General features: G+C 48.3%; 1 protein-coding gene across 2 annotated transcripts in view; it reads right to left on the bottom strand.

The window, feature by feature from the left end:
* The window catches only part of OLA1 (Obg like ATPase 1), a 606204-nt gene that overhangs the window by 267257 nt on the left and 319542 nt on the right, over window positions 1–19405 (bottom strand). The gene's annotated exons all lie outside the window — the stretch shown is intronic.

Here is a 19405-nt window from a genome sequence, read left to right as displayed (position 1 = left end):
ATTACTGTGGGTCTTTCGATTCACCAAGTCAATGTCACAAGATACTTGGAACCGAAGGTCTACAACAATGGTTACTTCATTCAACCATACACTGTCACAAATGTATAGGGAACAACAGAATCCAATCCAACTATGAGGTAGCATACACCCTTTCAATGTCACTTGTACAGGGAACGAGAAAAGCACCTTCCCACGCTGCCAGAGGTTCCAACCAACATCATTTACCATCTTTGAACCTTCAAATTCACAGCAAATAGCCACAGAGCTGTTAATATCTGGATATCGTCACCCCCCAAAAAATAGGTAAAATGGACGGCAAATGCCCAGACTCAACAGCTTCAAGTACTAGACCCTCTGAGCCAGTCTGGGGGTTTTGAAGATCTGGTGAGACCTGTCCCTCCTGACCTTCTTCAGGATCAGGTAACAGCAGAGTATGGAACGCATAAAGAAGACTAAAGTCCAGAGAAAGGTGAAACATGTCTCCCAAGGAAACTTGAAGTCGAAAGTCTAGAGCGCAAAAGGGTCAACAATTCTCAGCAGCAGTGAACAGATCTAACCAAGACACATCCCACTGGGGAGAGACACCTTGAACTACCCCAGGGAGAAAATGCCACTCATGTGCAGCTAGATGGCTTCTGCTGAGTTCATCTACTTTTGCGTTCAGGGATCTTGTCTGATGGTTGACAGTCAAGGATATTCCATTAAAGCCAGCACTACAGCTTTGTACAAAGAAAGGCATCAGAGGTAGAAATGTCGCACATCCCTGTATTCAGAGCATTGCAGTAGAAAACATCCTTGTTGCTCAAAGCGCTGTTGTTGCATCTGTTGCCACAATGTGTCCCAGCTAGACCTCCGAGAACACTGATCATAGCACAAACCACTTGCTAAAATATTTGAATGCGGAGCACTCTAAGTGTAAACTTTTACTGTAACCCCCCCTAACAATGGTTGATGAACCAGTCTCATGGGGAACAATATTCTCTCATTTTACAATGTTAAGAAAGAAAATCATCCAAAACTTCATGTAGTATATAGTATAGGTATAGGTAATATGTTTACTTCTCAGTACAATTCAAACCAACTACAGATGTTACAATGATATTTTGTAGACACTTCAGCCTACAAATGTTACAAAGGTGATATTTCGTAGACACTGCAGAGGACACATGTTCCATCTCAAACATAGGACATTCTCAAGGCTGATGTAGTGGCACATGCAAAAGAAGAAAACACAAATCAAAGACATTTATAAGATAAAATGAGTAATAAAATTGAATATGTAAAACATTCACCTGTTACACCTTGTGGAAAAGAAGATGAAAAGTGTGATTAAAAATACGTCATATTACACCAATCTATCACCACAAACAAATGCTGTATATTGTGTCAAGACGTAGAGATAGCAAACCTATTACCAACACATACCATAATGCCAATCCCAAAAAACAAACTAACAAGGAAATGCTCAAATTTGATACATAGGAGGCCATAGCTCATAAATAGTGTCCCCCCGCGTAATCAATGTCTACAAGGTTACATAATAACATGCCTTCATTTGACTACATAAACCATGATCACCCTATAACTCAACAAATCACCCTAAATACATAGATGAACACAGGAAACATCACAATTCGAACAAACCTATCCAGAATCGTGAACATATACGAGAAGGGAGCCCCAAATGCTTAAACTACAAAGGGAAACTATCTGTATTCCTCAAATGCAGATGCGAGCAACAAATTCCACATATAGCAATGTTCATAGTGCTACTATGATTTAAATAATACTTCAAAAGTTATCTTGGACCATGATACAACCCAAAAAAGACCTGTTGAAAGATACCACCAAATCGTATAGCCAGCCAATTAGAATAAATAATGTATGTTCATTGTGATTCTAATGATCATAACTTGGATCCCATTCCGTTCCTAAAATTCCAATAAAAGATCATAAATCATCTGTCCATCGATTATTACAGTCCCATTTGCAGTTATTCATTCATACAGCATGACCTCTTCCCGAATCATTAAAACTATATGAAAAAACACGGTCAGCTGTCTTAAACTTAACACAGACAAGACGGAAGCACTTATCTTTAGGAACAACACCTCGCCATGGAATGACGCATGGTGACCTGCTGAATTCAACCCTTTCTTTACCCCGCCAGACAGCGCCCGAAACCTCTGCATCAACCTGAACAGAAATCTATCCATGAAGAAACAGGTAAACACAGTCTCATCTTCGTGCTTTAACACCCTACGCATGCTCTGAAAGATCTTCAGATGGCTACCAGTCAACACCAGAAGGACAGCCTCTCAGGCCCTTGTCACCAGAAGGCTGGTCTACAGGAACACACTCTACTTATAAATCGCTGTATGTCATGCCTCCTAAAGAGACTACAAACAATACAAAACTCAGCCGCAAGACTCATCCTTGACCTCCACCAGACAGACCCACATTATACCCCTCCTCAAGAAGCTACACTAACTCCAGAAACAGAAAAGACGCCAGTTCAAAATGTTGACCCACTGTAGGAAAGTGCCTCTTTTGACAATGGTTAGCCCCTACTTTTGGCCTGGTGTATGATGTGATTTCCAATTGAAATTGCACTGGATCCCTGCTTACCAAAACTGTTCAACGATTGGCACAACTTCAACAACCCCTGTAAGTCCCTAGTAAATGATACCCCTGGTACCTAGGACATCAATGAATCAATCATGGAACTTATAACGCGCGCTACTCACCCGGAAGGGTCTCAAGGCGCTTGGGGGAGGGGGTATGCTACTGCTCGAACAGCCAGGTCTTGAGCTGTTTCCTGAAGGCGAGGTGGTCCTGGGTCAGCCGCAGGTGGACGGGCAGGGAATTCCATGTCTTAGCCGCCAGGTATGAGAAGGATCTTCCTCCGGCGGTGGCTCTCTGGATGCGAGGGACGACGGCGAGGTTAGCGGATCGTAGCTGGCGGGAGGGCATGTAGAAGGTCAGGCGGTCGTTGAGGTACCTTGGGCCCATATTGTGGAGGGATTTGTGTGCGTGGGTGAGGAGTCTGAACGTGATCCTCTTGTTGACCGGGAGCCAGTGCAGGTTTCTCAGGTGGCTCGAGATGTGGCTGCGTCGGGGGACGTCAAGGATGAGTCGGGCGGAGGCGTTCTGGATACGCTGAAGTCTTTTTTGGAGCTTGGCGTTTCCGTAGTCAAGTCAGCTGGTGACGAGGGCCTAGGTGACTGTCTTCCTGGTGTCGGCCGGGATCCAACGGAAGATCTTGCGGAGCATGCGGAGGGTGTGGAAGCAAGATGAGGAGACGGCGTTGACTTGTCTGGTCAACGATAGGGAGGAGTCCAGGATGAAGCCCAAGTTGCGTGCGTGGTCCGTTGGCTTGGGTGCGGTGCCTAGGGCAGGGGGCCACCAGGAGTCGTCCCATGCGGAGGGCGATGGTCCCAGGATGAGGACTTCTGTCTTGTCCGTGTTCAATTTCAGGCGGCTGATGTTCATCCATTCGGCCACGTCTTTCATCCCTTCGTGTAGGCTGGCTTTGGCGGTGTCGGGGTCTTTGGTGAGGGAGAGGATCAGCTAGGTGTCATCGGCGTAAGAAATGATGTTGAGGTTGTGTTGGCGTGCGATGGCAGCGAGGGGTTTCATGTAGATGTTGAAGAGGGTGGGGCTGAGTGATGATCCCTGCGGGACGCCGCAGATGACTTTGGTGGCCTCAGAGCGAAACGGGGGGAGGCGTACTCTCTGTGTTCTGCCGGCGAGGTATGAGATGATCCATTCCAGAGCCTTCCCTTGGATGCCGGTGTCATTGAGGCGTTGGACTAGGGTGCGGTGGCATACAGTGTCAAATGCCGCGGAGAGGTCTAGGAGGATGAGTGCCGCTGTTTCACCGTGGACGAGCAGGGCTCGGATGTCGTCGGTGGCTGCGATGAGGGCGGTCTTGGTGCTGTGGTTGGCTCTGAACCCGGACTGCGATGGGTCGACGGATCCGTTCGTCTCGAGGAAGGCGGACAGTTGCTTGTTGACGACCTTCTCGATGACCTTGGCAGGGAAAGGAAGGAGCGAGATGGGGCGGAAGTTCTTGAGGTCAGTTGGGTCCGCTGTTGGTTTCTTCAGCAGAGCGCTGAGCTCGGCGTGCTTCCAGCTTTCCGGGAAGGTGGCTGTGTCGAAGGAGGTGTTGATGATGTCTCGGAGGTGGGGTGCGATGGTGGAGGTTGCCTTGTTGAAGACATGGTGGGGGCATGGGTCGGTAGGAGATCCGGAGTGGATGGTGTTCATCATGCGGCTTGTGTCTTCGGGGGTTACCTCGGTCCATGTCTGAAGGGTGGCGGCGGGGAGCGTAGGTTCGGCCCATGAGTGCGGGGGTGGAGCGCCGAAACTGTTGTGGATGTCGGCGATCTTGCGGTGGAAGTACGAGGCGAGGGAATCGCAGAGGTCCTGTGATGGAGTGATGTCGTTGTTGCCGGTGCCTGGGTTGGAGAACTCCTTGACGATGTTGAAGAGCTCCTTGCTGTCATGGGCGTTCTTGTCCAGTCGTTCATTCAGAGATTTCTTCTTGGTGGTGCGGATGAGCTGGTGATGTCTGCGGGTGGCGATTTTGAGGGCGATCATGTTGTCGGCGGTCTTGTCGAGGAGCCAGGCCTTCTCTTTTTTTTTTTTTTTATTGCAACCAGATTAAAAACATGATATTATATTACAACACAAATAATTGATTAATAGATCACAGAATATTACAAATGTTCAGCCTGTTTAACAATCTAAGACAAAGAATTATCTTAAAGGCAACTTTAGTAAAATTCATAAAAAAGCTCAAGCCTCCCCTGACTCAATCACATCTTAATAGCAATTTCAAATATCTCCCTTCGAGGGTGCGGCAGGCCTTCTTGGAGTCCTTGAGTTCGTTGGTGAACCAGGGGGGCCTTCTTGCTTCTGGGCCTGGTGAGTGGGTTCTTCAGTGGGGCGAGGTCGTCGGCACAGGAGGTCAGCCACTGCGAGAAGTTGTGGGCTGCTGTGTTGGGGTCCGTTGTGCTGACAGGTGGGTTCTGGCTGAGGGAGGTGGCAAGCTGGTCGGCGGTGATCTTGCTCCAGTTTCTGTGGGGAACCTGCTTCGGGTGGTGGTGGGCCGTGTTCTTTCTGAAGCTGAAGTGGACGCAGCTGTGGTCGGTCCAGTGAAGTCCTGTGGAGTGGCTGAAGGTGATGTGCTTGCTGGATGAGAAGACAGGGTCGAGCGTGTGGCCGGCGTAGTGGGTGGGGGTGTTGACCAGTTGCTTGAGTCCGAGGTTAGCGAGGTTGTCCAGCAGGGCGGTGGTGTTGCGGTCGTTGTTGTTCTCCAGGTGGAAGTTGAGGTCCCCGAGGAGGATGTAGTCTGTGGATGGGAGGGCGTGTGGGCTGATGAAGTCCGTGATGTCTTTGCAGAACTGTGCGCGTGGTCCCGGGGGTCTGTAGATGAGGGTGCCTCTGAGGGTAGTCTTGGGGTCGGTGTGAATCTGGAAGTGCAGGTACTCTGCGGCGTTGAATGCGTCAATGGAGTTAGTCGAGATGCGAATGGTGCTTTTGTGTACGATGGCGATGCCCCCTCCGGTCTGGTTGACGCGATCCCTCCTGATGATCTTGTAGCCGTCCGGGATGGCTATGGCGATGTCGGGGGCTGAGGAGGCGTTCATCCAGGTTTCCGTGAGGAAGGCGACGTCTGGAGAAGCGGTGTCGAGGAGGTTCCAGAGTTCCACGGCGTGTCTGTTGAGCAGGATGCACTTGAGGTGGTTGGTGTTGTCCGTCTTGGTGGGCGCGGAGCCGGTTCGGAGGCAGGAGAAATTGCAGGCTCGGCAGATGAAGGGTCCATGGGTGCGTCGTGGGGATGCTCGGTAGCATCAGGGGGCTCGAACGGTGTTGAGTGCGATGAGTGTGGCGGCATCGTAGGTCCTGCGGGGGGGCTGGCGGGCGTGGGGGCCAGGGGGTCTGGCGCTGGGCGCGGTCCAGGCGCGAACGGGGGCAGACGGGCTTATCTTTGGCGCACCTTCGGCACTCATTTGGCGCTCCCGCTGCGCGCGGTCGCTCAGGGGGCGTCATAAGTAAGGAGCCGGGAGGGGGGGTCAGCTGGGAGGCGGGGGACCAATGGGCAGTGAGTGGGGGCGGGATCTGGGTTCAGCGGCAGGAAGGAAGGAGCGGACCCGGGGCAGCGGCGGGAAAAAAAGGCGCGAGTGAGGGAGGGCGTCAGCACCTACCGTAGGAGAAGGTCAGCGGCAGTGGGGCAGAGGAAGTGGAAGCACAGGGGAGCGAGTGTCAGGCAGCAGGAGCAGTCGCGGTGTAGCAGGCAGCAGGAGGCGTCCGTTTGCGGCAGGCAGCAGGAGGTGAGGAGCGACCAGCTGTGGGAACACTGGGACCGAAGAGGGTTCGCTGGGGCTGCAGCACAAATTGTGCCACTCCAGAGACCCCTTACCAAGGCCATGCAAACTGCCATTGCAGACTCCGTGTCTTGGTAAAGAGAAAACTGAAGAGTCGACAGGGTACACAGCTCTGTCTGCCATGCCCCCATACAATGCATGAGGCATAGGTAAGTCATCCCTACTGCAGGCCTTATAGCCTTATATCTCCCATGAGTGGTCTTATCTTATGAGCAGATATGACCTTGCAATATCTGTGCCATTCTTGGATATTGTAAAAGCATAGGGAAGCCATAGAGTGCACATGGGCTGGATACTTGTCATTACGAGTTCCCTAGCTCCATGATGGCATCACTGTACCCTAAGATGTTTGGTGCCAAACATCTTGTCTTAATAAATCCTCACTGATGTCAGTATTGGATTTATTAATAAATGCATACAGGAAACCCTTCAGAGGGTCAACTGAAAACCTACAAAGCACTGGTGTGGGCTCTGACTAGTCCTAGCCAGCCTGACACCACCAGGCAGGTTTCTGACCTATGGGGTGAGAGCCAGCACTGTCAGAGGCCAGAAACAAAGCCTGCTCTGGGGAGAGGTGCTTCACACCTCCTCAAGGCAGGTAAGGCATTCCAAGGCAGGAAACGTCTAAGGCGATGATGCCTTTGAAATGTGGCCCACACATCTCCAGATAGTGGAGGATGCCAATATCCCTGTTCTGCTTCACATTTGGTGAGAGGACAGGCGGGAAAATTAGTTAAATTAGGAAGATTGTCCCTATTCAGCTAGCACCACCCCTAAGGTGGAGCAGGTGATGTGGAGCCCACTTTTCATTTTCCTCCATCTTGGCTTGAGAGGGGAATTATACAATTTGGGTCATTGTAGTGCCCCTTCCCACAGGAAGGGTGTAGACACCCTAAAGATAGGTTGCCCATTGGCTACCTACTTCCTGTCACCCCATATAATGCCCCTAAATGTAGTATTTAGGTGGCATCCCTGGACCCTGAACTCAGATTCGATGGCACAAAGAAGATAAGGACAAAGGGAAGCTGTTGACCCGAAGACTGAAGCCCTGCTGCAGAAAATTGGCACCAAACCCTGCCTGGTGCCTTAAGAACTCGACTGTCGTGTTATGCTGTCTTGTCCTGCAACTGTGAGACCTCCACCAACCCCATAGCAGCTCCAGCCTTTGACAAATTGCCGAAGAACTCCCTTGTAGTAGAGGTACTAATCCCCTGCTGTCGGCAGGCACTGAACCTGCAGAATCCAGTTTCTCGACTTGCTGCTCCCCGGTGACTCTGACACAGTACCAGACCGAAAAGTGCTACACTAGCTCCACAGAATCAAATCTGTCTCCTCTCCAAGTTTGTAGACACCAGGCTTTACCAGAGCCATGCTACACCAAATCCCAGGGTACCGGGCACTCTGCAGCATTCACCGAGACGAAGATTCCAATTCGGACTCCAACTGCCCAGGAAGCAAGAACCCATCGAGGAATGTGGAGACGCCCGAGAACCACTTTGTGAGTGGCCTAGCTGTCCCAAAATTGCCTCTCCAAGCTGCCTGCCCCTGACCGCGAGGACATCTTGACATGCGCCGCCTGTCTGACATATATGCTCTGCACGGAGCCCGCCTGGAATGGGTACCAACGAACCAGCTGTGCTCCATGGTCCTGAGGTCTTTGCGACCTGCTCCCTCGAGTGGGACCCCTTGGACTTACCTCTGAGTCCTCTTGTGAAGTGTGTTTTCAGGTGGCCCTCTTCATAGAGCACCAGCTGCCAACGCCCTTAGCACCCTGCTCCCATCCGAATCCCAAGAATCCGCTGGTGGAACATTAGGCCTGGCCTTGCTACTAACTTAAATTTAAAAGGTGATCCTTGAAACCGAACTGTATGATCAATAGACAATGTTGAGGAATAGATGGTCAAGAATTAATATTTGTCTTTTCTTTCTCTACCAAAGTATACATTGTCTGTTGATATGAGGGATGCAATGTTTTCGGCCCGTGGCTGACGGCGTGAATGGTGTTGTCTGTTGTTTTCATCGTTCAATTATCAACCGTGCATTTAATTTTTGTGAAATCTCTTGTTGATTAAATATACATTTTGAACCTTTCACTTACCCTCGTGCCAAATCCAACCAGTATGTGTGTGTACTTGAGGAATAGATGGTTGCGAAGTAATATTTGTCTTTTCTGCTATTCTTAGACAAGTGGTACATGGACTCTCACATCCGATGCATTTCGGGTCACAAAAGCAGCTCAAATACAATGATGTACATAGATATCTTAGCGCATAGCTCTTCATGATACTCATGCCTTATTATAGGTCTAATCCCTGACGAAGGGTAATGATACCCGAAATGCATCGGCTGTGAGAGTCCATGTACTATCAAACAGCAAATGAAGAAGAATCATTTATTATGAAAACATACAATGTATGGATAAAATACATGTATTGAAACTCAACTAACAACAAGTTATTTACTTATTCATCAACCTAAAGAGCCAGCATAGGACAAATGTTGTGCCCAGGGGGACAAATTCCATGCAGGAAGTGCAGTAACCAATTGTTTCTATGACGTTTTGAATGCAAACGCCGCCCCAGGAGCACGCACAAAAACTCATGAGGCATACAAACTTTACGTTATAAAATTCAGGTTGTTGCGCGTATTCATACTAAAAAGTTGCATTCCAGTTTCATTCAAGAAATACGCAGCACACCCAATACAACCATGGCATATGATGAAATATCTAGCATGACGGATCTTCGAGCTGAAACATTTGCATTTAAAGAAGATGAAGTATCACGGATTTATGCACTAATACACGAAGAGACATCACAAACTACCACAAACCGAAACAAACAGCAAAACATAAAACAACTGCTATACTTGTCAAAACGTAAGATTAACAAAAGATTACACGCGAGCACCTTAATCAAATATCACTGAGCACAACGAATACCACGTGGATTAAGAATACCCTTGAAGCCATCCCTCTGTAAAAATGCACAAAAATTTAAGGACCGTTGGTACACGATCCTTAATAAATGTTCTTTAGACTTAATTTTATTGATCATAGAAGAACTGTCAGCCATCCTTGAAGAATTATCCAAGGAAATAGTCACAGTCACTAATGAACTCACAAACTCAATGTCAGCAGACGAATGGACAAAAGTCCTTGATGATATCAATGAACAACTAACTAAACACTCACAGGAAATCAATGAAAGAAAAATACGCAAATTTCGTCGTGACACAGTAGACTATAAACTCAGAGAAGTTTACAGCTGGGCAGAAGTCTATGCCCGACGTAGACAGAATAAACCATATACGCAACATACTGTCACACCATCAACAGACAGCGATAGCATGAATAGACCATCAAGGACCACTACCACCAGTGACACCACCAACAAACCACCAAGGACCACCACACCTACATCAAACGATCCAATTACAACACAAGCTCATACTACAGGACAGTCTTTTTTAGAGGAAAGCCAGCTAGAAAAAGGAGACCCAGGAGGAGTAAAAGAAAAAGAAACTCCAAGCACCAGAAGCACTATGGGAGCAAAGAAAGAGAAAGCCAAGAAACAAGCAACATGAGCCTGGTTATCAATATATCCAATCAACAGTTCAGTGAAATTGAACTACAAACCTTACAAAAATGAACCTCATACGTTCACACTACCAACACCAGCCATTTGGAACTTGAAATAAGGTTATTCAAATTCATGAGAAAATTACGATTACGACATTACTTTGAAAATATACTCTCTCCACAAATCAACCTCGAACCAGATCAACTAAGGGGGTACCTAGCACATATATGGCACCCATCAGCCATAAAACATTGGATACGTTTGAAAATGAATATGCTACTTACCAGTATGCATCTGTTCTTGGCATGTAGGGCTGCTGACATTCATATCTGTGCACAGATCGCCGCCTAGTGTTGGGTCCGGATGTTTGCACGTTGTTGTCCTGGAAGAGTCTTCGAAGTATCCTTGGATAGGTGACTCCTCCCCTGGACTACAGTGCGCATGGGCATCCTCTCCATCCTCAGATTGTTTTTCGCCATTGTGGCAGTGATGGAGTAGATACAGAAAGTGATGACCATGCTTGCAGTAATTCTGAGAGCTGCAGCTGCGACAGGCGCCGGGGAGGAGGGAGGGCGATATGAATGTCAGCAGCCCTACATGCCAAGAACAGATGCATACTGGTAAGTAGCATATTCAGTTCGAGGCATGTGGGCTGCTGAATTCATATCTGTGCATAGAATACATAGCAGTGCCCTCTATTGGCGGCGGCTACCCGTGCCAGCTGCAGCGGTCTGAAAAAGTGTTTTGAGAACAGCCTGTCCTACAGCTGCCTGCTGTTTTGACTGCACATCTACGCAATAGTGTTTTGTAAATGTGTGTGTAGTGGACCATGTGGCTGCTCTGCATATATCATGCAGGGGAATATTTCCTAGGAAGGCCATGGAAGCCCCCAACTTGCGTGTTGAGTGGGCTCGTGGTGGAATAGTTAATGTGCGTTTTGCCTTTTGATAACAGATTTGAATACACTTAACTATCCATCTGGCTATCCCTGCTTTGGAGATGGCGTTACCTTTGTGTTGTGGGGCAAAGGCAACGAACAGTTGTTTTGTCTTCCTGAAGGGTTTAGTCCTGTCGATGTAGTACATGAGGGCCCTCCGTACATCTAGTGTATGTAGTGCCCTTTCTGCAACAGTTTGTGGGTTTTGGAAGAAAACGGGCAGTTCAATAGTTTGATTCATGTGGAACTGCGATATTACTTTGGGCATGAATTTGGGGTTGGTACGTAGCACGACCCTGTTGGCGTGAACCTGTATAAATGGCTCTTGAACGGTTAGTGCCTGGAGTTCACTAACTCTTCGTAGGGAAGTGATCGCTACAAGGAAGGCCACTTTCCAGGTAAGGAATTGAATCTCGCATGAGTGTAGAGGTTCAAAAGGTGGACCCATCAGGCGTGTGAGGACCAAGTTGAGGTTCCACATTGGAGCCGGTGGGTGACTAGGTGGAATGACTCGTTTGAGCCCTTCCAAGAATGCTTTGATGGCAGGTACTCTGAATAGAGAGAGGTGCTGCCTGGTTTGCAGATAGGCTGAGATTGCGGTCAAATGGACACGTATAGAGGTGTACGCCAGATTGCATCGGTATAGGTGTAAGAGGTAACAGATGATGTTTTGGATGGATGCGTCCAGCGGGTTAACGTCATTATTACCGCAATAAATGACGAACCGTTTCCATTTGGCTGCATAGCAAGCTCTGGTAGTGGGTCTCCTGGCCTCCTTGATGATGTCCATACAGTCAGGTGGCAGGTTGAGATAGCCAAACTCTAGGACTTCAGGAGCCAGATCGCCAGGTTCAGCTGTTGCGGATCTGGGTGCTGAACCTCTCCATGGTTCTGCGTCAAATGCGCGGGTTTGATCCGCAGCCTTTGATGCGGCACCACGGAAAGTTCGAGGAAGGTGGTGTACCACGGCTGGCGTGCCCACGTGGGAGCAACTAGGACGAGTGTCAGGGAGTGTTGTCGGAGTTTGCGAGCCACCAGCGGTATCAACGGTGCTGGGGGAAAAGCGTACGCAAATCTGCCGGACCAGTTCATCCATATCGCATTGCCCTGCGACTGCGGATGTGGGAATCTGGCGGCGAAGCTTTGGCATTTTGCGTTTTCGCTTGTTGCGAATAGGTCTATCTCTGGGTGACCCCACTGCTGGAAGTACGGTTTGAGTACCGATGGGTGTAACTCCCACTCGTGCATCTGGTGGCTGTGTCTGCTGAGCAGATCCGCCATCTGGTTGTCCTTGCCAGGGAGGTGTTCTGCCATGAGGAACATGTTCCTCTGAATGGCCCACTTCCACATGCTCTGAGCCAGATGAGACAACTGTGGAGAGTGTGTTCCTCCCTGCTTCTGTATGTAGTACATTGCGGTCATGTTGTCCGTCCGGATCAACACGACCTTGTTGCACAGGTGTACTTTGAAAGCCTTCATGGCCAGGAAGATTGCCATCAGTTCCAGAAGGTTGATGTGCATCTTCTTCTGTTGTGTCGTCCATAGTCCCTGCACTGTGTAGTGGAGTACATGAGCTCCCCAACCCTGGAGAGACGCGTCCGCTGTCAGTACTATCTGTGGGACAGGCTCTTGGAACGGTCGGCCCTTGCAAAGGTTTTGTGGATTCCACCAATGCAGAGAGTTGTACGCCCGACCGCTCACCAACACTAGGTCTTTCAACTGTCCTTGAGCCTGATTCCACTGACGTGCTAGGCACTCCTGAAGTGGGCGCATATGTAACCTCGCGTGCGGGACTATGAAGATGCAGGAGGCCATCATGCCTATCAACTGCATAAACACTCGCGCTGGAAGTGAGTGATTGGGTTTGAACTTGGAGATCAGCAGTTGTATGCTGTTGATCCTCACTAAATTTGGCTGAGCTGTGGCCGCCAGAGTGTCTATAGTCGCACCTAGGTACTGTTGTACGTGTGCGGGCTGGAGATGGGACTTTGGGTAATTTAGTGAGAATCCCAGACTGTGAAGAAGGTGAATGGTACGGGACACGTGGCTTGCACATTGCTGGGCTGATCTCGCTTGAACGAGCCAGTCGTCTAGGTAGGGGTAGACGTGTATGTGCTGTCTCCGTAAATGTGCTGCCACCGTAGCTAGGCACTTCGTGAAAACCCTGGGCGCTGTTGTCACGCCGAAGGGAAGGACTTTGAACTGATAGTGCTGCCCCTGAACAGTGAACCTGAGGTACCTTTTGTGTGAGGGGTGGATGGGTATGTGAAAATACGCATCCTTGAGGTCCAGTGATGCTAGGAAGTCTCCCTGCTTGAGAAGCGGAAGGACTTGCTGTAGAGTGAGCATGTGAAAGTGCTCTGAAAGAATGTACTGGTTCAGGGGTCTCAGGTCTAATATAGGCCTGAGCGACCCGTCCTTTTTTGGGATTAAGAAGTAGAGGGAGTAAACCCCCGTGCCCTGCTCGTGGATGGGTACGACCTCGATAGCGCCTTTTAGAAGCATACTTTCTACCTCTTGCTGTAAGAGCGTTAAGTGCTCTGAGGACATAGGACGGTTTCTTGGTGGTATTGTGGGTGGAGTGGAGGTCAACTCCAGACAGTAACCGTATTTTATAATATCTTTGACCCACCTGTCCGTGGTGATGGAGTTCCACATGGACAGGAACCGTTGTAGCCTTCCCCCGACAGGTGTTATGTGGTCGGGAGGAAGGGAGAGGGCGTCACTGCTTGTTCTTGGGGGAGGACCTGGTGTTGCCGTAGCCACGTCCTCTGCCCTTGGTACTGGAGCCACGATAGCCACCTCGGGTGTTCTTATCGTAGGTGGTCTGCGTATTGCCCTTGTTATATGTTTGTGGTGACCCCTGTCCTCTGCCTGCTCCCTTGTTTCCGGGGCGACGAAAGGAGCCGCTCCGAAAGGACTGAGTTTGTAGGGCGCCCATGGACTTTGCAGTGTCCGTGTCCTTTTTTATCTTCTCGAGGGTGGTGTCAACCTCAGGCCCGAACAAATAGTCGGGGTTGACGGGCTGGTTAAGTATATTGTTTTGTACCTCAGGCTTGAATCCTGAGATACGTAGCCAGGCGTGACGTCGTAGGATGACGCTAGTGTTGATGGCTCTGGCAGCCGTGTCTGCGGCATCTAGTGCACATTTGATGGCAGCATTTGTGAGTAGCTGTCCCTCTCTGATAAGGATTTCTGCACCTTCTTTGTAGGGGTCAGGGAGGTGTTGAAGAAGTTGTTCCAGCGTGTCATAGTGCGCTCTATCGTAGCGAGCGAGGAGCGCTTGAGTGTTAGCTATGCGCCATATGTTTGCAGCTTGTGCGGCAACTCGCTTGCCGGAGGTCTCTAGCACCTTGGACTCTTTGTCCGGGGGAGGAGCGTCACCCGTTGTCTGCGAGTGTGCCCTCTTGCGGGCATTCGCCACAACGATGGAGTCGAGTGGTAATTGGCCTCTGATGTAAGTAGGATCCCCAGGTGCTGATCTGTATTTTTTGTCGATCCTGGGGTTTATCACTCGTGCCCTGGTGGGTTCCTTGAAAATGTCAGTGGCTGGCTTGAGGACCCCCTTCAACATTGGCAGAGTTTTTACATGTCTTTCTGAGGATGCAAAGGTGTCCATTAGAAAGTCATCTTCGATGATATCAGAGTGAAGCTGCACATCGTGGTTGTTTGCCGCACGTTCAATCAGAGCGTTGAACGCTGCAGTATCCTCTTTGGGTGATGTTTTTGCCCCATATAGCTGTGGGTCCTGTGCATCCAGAGGTGCACTGGGGTCTGCAGGGTCGCCCCAAGTTTGGTCAGGGTCCTGCTGGTCATCAGGGTCCGTGTCCACATGGTAGGGGACTTGTTCATCCATGTAGTCCCCCAATGCATCCGTGTCGGAGCGTGTGGGGGAGGCCCGGTGTGGATCCTGGTAGGGTGAATGGAAAGGTTCATACAGGAGAGGTTCTGAGTCCACCGGCAGCTTCCTCTTTAGCGGGATCCTGAAAGGTTCCAATGGCGGTTCCGAAGTTATCCTTCGGTCGTGGAGAATCATCCTGCCAGTGTTGGCGTCGATGACGTGTGACGGAGGCGTCTCAACAGGTGTAACCGTAGTCTTGGTGACCCGTGTCCTGAGTTGAAACACCTTCGGAATTGTGGATGGAGGCAAGCCGAAGGTAATGTTGGTCGGCGCCGACGAAACCGCTGGAGCCCCGATCGAACCGGAACCCGACGGGTCCTGGAGGGCAGCCGTGGTTTTGCAGCCTGGCTGTGCACCAGGTCGTACTCGGGGCGCCTTAGAGGACGTGGCCCCGTTCTGGGTCGCGGCTGTAGATATCTTCGGCGCCAGTGGTGCATCGAGTCGAGGTGCGGAGACCACCGTCGACGTCTTCGACACGTGAGGTTTTGGTGTCGTCGAGGGAGTGATGCGAGGCGTAGCAGGCGGTACGGCCCTCGGTGTCGGCGGCGTCGAAGCCGGTAACCGAGCAGGTTTGTCGGCGCCGATGACCTTCTTCCGTTTGTCGACTCCCACGTCGCCCCTTCTTCCGTTTGTCGACTCCCACGTCGCCCCTTTCGAGTTCGGCACCGAAGTCTCTCTTGGTGCGGTCGGTGCCGACACGGTGCGCTGGCGTCGAAGGTGTGGAAGGCTTCGATCCGACTTGCGCCACTTTCAGTTTCGGTTTCGTAGGAGCTTGAACAGCTTTCGGTTTCGGTTTCGTGGAAGGGAAACCAGCTGATTTAAGCGGTAATGGCTGCCGCTGAACGTCCGAGGCCGGGCCCGAGGGCGGGGCCGAAGGACTGTGTGATAGGTCTCGGGTAAGGCCCGAAGGCGATCCCTCGACCGGAGTCATAGTCTGTGGCACTGGTGAGTTTTCGGTTTGAACAGGTAGGCCTTGTTCATCATCGGCGCTACTCTCTTCGGCCCCTAAGGCCTCCTCGTCGTCTCCTACCTCGGTGTCGTCTTCACCTCTGTGGAAGAGTGACTCTTCGGCCTCGTCCGATCCGGGGTCGTGGTCGGAAACGGGACCGGAGGGTAAGACTTATACTTCTTCGATGTCGTCGGCTTCGTCGAAGATGTCAGCTGGGGCCGGTGCCGCGTGCTGCGCCTCGAGCCTCGCCGCTCGACGATTCCGCAGAGTCTTCTTGGAACGGAATCGGGCACAGGCCATGCATGTCGATTCGTCGTGGTCCGGCGAAAGGCATTTGTTGCACACCGGATGGACGTCGATGTGTGGGTACTTCGCATTACATACCGGACACCTTTTGAATGGCGTCCTCGATTCCATCGTCGAAGTAGTCGATGGACAGGTAAATGCGAACAAAGTCGGTGCTGAAAGTCAGTAAACTAACAGATAGTATCGAAACCCGATCGATAAACAGTACCGACGCGAACTAAAGGCCTTGTGGCCTCGACAAAAGTTTTTCCTAACTTGAGCTAAGATAGCACATCCGAACCCAATGGCGGAAAAAAACAATCTGAGGATGGAGAGGATGCCCATGCGCACTGTAGTCCAGGGGAGGAGTCACCTATCCAAGGATACTTCGAAGACTCTTCCAGGACAACAACGTGCAAACATCCGGACCCAACACTAGGCGGCGATCTATGCACAGATATGAATTCAGCAGCCCACATGCCTCGAACTCTAGTTAAACGCGATTTACTCAAATTGAATCTTTCCAACAAAAGAAGAAAAAAAAATCACACAGAAAGAGATTTGCATCATAAAGAACATAGCTAATAATCCCAACATAACTTGTCAAAAAGCGGATAAGGGAGGAGCCTTGGTTATTTTAAACACAGCTGAATATGAAGCGGAAATAAACAGTCATCTAGCAGATGAAACAACATATATAAAAATCGACATGAATCCTACAGAAGTCTTCCATAACATCTTGAAAAACCTCATCAACCAAGCCTATGACAAAGGAGTAATTAACAACAGAACAAAAAAAAATGTAATCCAAGAATTCCCAAAGAGTCCAATCATTTATATGGTACCAAAGATACATAAAGATCCTCAAAAGCCACCGTTCAGACCAACAGTGTCTACCAAAGGAAGTATACATGAACACATCGGACAATTCATTGATTGATATCTATAACCTATGGTTCTCAAAATGAAAACATTTGTAAAAGACACTACAGACTTCCTCAACAAACTACAAAACATCAAAATAGACACAGATGAAACCATTTAAATGTGCACCATTGATGTGAAGTCACTATATACGTCAATACCACACAACCTAGGGATAGAAGCAATAGAACAAGCATTGTTGCACTCAGATTTGAGTCTGGACACACAAGTTTTGCTCATGAAATTACTACAATTCACATTGTTTCACAGTTATTTTACATGGAAGAACGAATGGTATATACAAACAACCGGAACTTCCATGGGCAATTGCGCCGCACCAGCGTACGCTAATCTGTTCATGGACAAGTTTGAACAAGACAACATCCTTACTAAGGAGCCATGGAATAAATGCAGCAAATTATTTCTGCGTTACATTGATGATATATTCGTTGTATGGAACCGACAACAATCCATACTAACAGAAGCACTTGATAACCTCAATCACATAAATGAACGAATACAATTCACATACGATGTTCAATGTGAACAAATTAATTTCTTGGATGTTCAAATAACTCTCGTTGACAACACATTTGGCACTGACATATATAGGAAACCAACAGATCGAAACAACATGTTGCATTATGCCAGTTTACACCAAGAGCCACTTAAACAACATTTACCTTATTCACAAATGCTGCGGGTCAAACGTATTGTATCCAATCCACAAATTGTAACTAAGCGACTACAAGAAATGACAGAACGCTTCTTACAAAGAGGTTATCCGCCCAAACTACTAGACGAAGCACGAAATAGATGCCAACTAAAAAACAGGAGTGACCTATTACAAAAATCAACATTTGATAAAAAAAAAATATATTTAGTGATGGTGTCTAAATTCTCCACAGCTAGCCAGAATATGAAGCGTATAATCAAACGACATTGGTCAATGTTAACCATGGAACCCGACTTCAAGAATTTATTTAAGGAATTACCCACCTTCACATACACCAGGAACAAAAACTTGGGGGAAATGCGCAAATACACCAAAAAAGTTGACAAAAACATAAAGGAACAGTGGCATGCCATAATTGCAACAACTGTAATCACATTATAAAAGGTGCAATCATAACACACCCAAGAAAAGGCAAAAAAATAAAACTAACGGTCACAGCTACATGCGACACGACCAATGTAGATTATCTGTTAAAATGCCCATGCGGCAAGATTTATGTTGGCAAAACCGAACGGAAATTCAAGACTAGAATCAATGAACATATATCCAACATTCGCACAAAGCACCTTGGTCCTTGAAGTGGTACAGAAAAAAGAAGGTTGCAACCTACTTCAGCGAGAAAACTATTGGATTAAGAAGCTGGACAGTGTACACCCATTTGGGATCAATGAACGCATTGAATTTGCATGTTACTTATAATTGCCTTCCACATGTGGTGCTCATATTTACTATTTTTGTTAAATACCCATTATTGTCAACATTTCTTATCACGCAAATATTTCTGTTGAAAAACACATTCAAAGATGGCCCCCATAGTCATAAGGCATCAGTCCTTTTTCTATGTCGTTTTTAACACACTAACTCAAATAACAAGATGGCCACCGAATAAGTTTTGTTTACATCGGGATCGAACACACAAAAACAAGGAACGCCCAACGAAACTAACCAACTACGGTATGTAGAAAGGTCGAGTAGGACCTCAGCATGATTTTAATTCACCCCGTTTCACTCCCTTTATAGACGCGCCGATTAGAACTAGTTTTTCACAGTTTCATTTATTATCGCACAACGCGAAATACTCTGATACGAACCGGCTGTTCACTTCACCAGAGTCTCGCACATACAGATTGTAAACCAAGCATTGGACGAGATTAGATCTAACAAACTGTACCGGCACTGCGTCTTAACAGCGTTAGTGAACACAGCACAATGAAACTAGCTTTAGTAGCACTTTCGTTTAATCCTGCACAGTTTTTTTCATTTCATTAAACTCAATGTTAAATCCCTGAATTCACTACCGAGTACACCGGCACCTCTATCTTCTCAATCTAGTCACTCGTGTTTAACTTTACACAGTATGCAGCGGTCGCTTGTTAATGTTTCGAACTTCTATTAACAAACACCAACATACACGGGTCACAAAAGCAGCTCAAATACAATGATATACATAGATATCTTAGCGCATAGCTCTTCATGATACTCATGCTTTATTATAGGAGTAATCCCTGACGAAGGGTATTGATACCCGAAATGCATCGGATGTGAGAGTACATGTACTATCAAACAGCAAATGAAGAAGAATCATTTATTATGAACACATACAATGTATGAATAAAATACATGTATTGAAACTCAACTAACAAGTTGTTTACTTATTCATCAACCTTAAGAGCTAGAATAGGACAAATGCTGTGCCCAGG

This window comes from Triturus cristatus, chromosome 3_1 (genome assembly GCF_964204655.1).
Source record: "Triturus cristatus chromosome 3_1, aTriCri1.1, whole genome shotgun sequence".
NCBI classification, from domain to species: domain Eukaryota; kingdom Metazoa; phylum Chordata; class Amphibia; order Caudata; family Salamandridae; genus Triturus; species Triturus cristatus.
This window is presented reverse-complemented; position numbering and strand designations above follow the sequence as displayed.